Source organism: Lupinus angustifolius, unplaced genomic scaffold, assembly GCF_001865875.1.
Source record: "Lupinus angustifolius cultivar Tanjil unplaced genomic scaffold, LupAngTanjil_v1.0 Scaffold_420, whole genome shotgun sequence".
NCBI classification, from domain to species: Eukaryota; Viridiplantae; Streptophyta; class Magnoliopsida; order Fabales; family Fabaceae; genus Lupinus; species Lupinus angustifolius.
Window position 1 is genome coordinate 137,579 of NW_017727830.1, and position 504 is coordinate 138,082.

Here is a 504-nt window from a genome sequence, read left to right on the forward strand (position 1 = left end):
CTCATCCTTATCCTATCTTCATCCTCATCCTCATCCTATCCTCTTCCTTATCCTCGTCCACTTCCTCTTCCTCGTCCCCATCTTATCCTCATCCTTATCCTCATTCTCGTGCTAATCCTATCCTCATCCTCATCCACGTCCTCAACCTCATTCTCGTCCTAATCCTCTCCTCATCCTCACCCTCTTCCTCATCCTCATCCTATCCTCATCCAAATCCTCATTCTCGTTCTCATCCTATCCTCATCCTCATCCTCTACCTCTTCCTCATCCTATCGTTATCATCAACCTCATCGTCTTCCACATTCTCATCATCATCCTATCCTCCTCCTCATCGTCATCCTATCCTCATTCTCATTCTCGTCCTCATCCTTTCCTCTTCCTCATCCTCATCCTCATCCTCATTCTCATCCTCATCCTCATCCTCATCATCATCATCCTAACCTCGTCCTCATCCTCATCCTCATCCTCTTCCTCATCCTCATCCTCCTCCTCATCCTCCTCCTC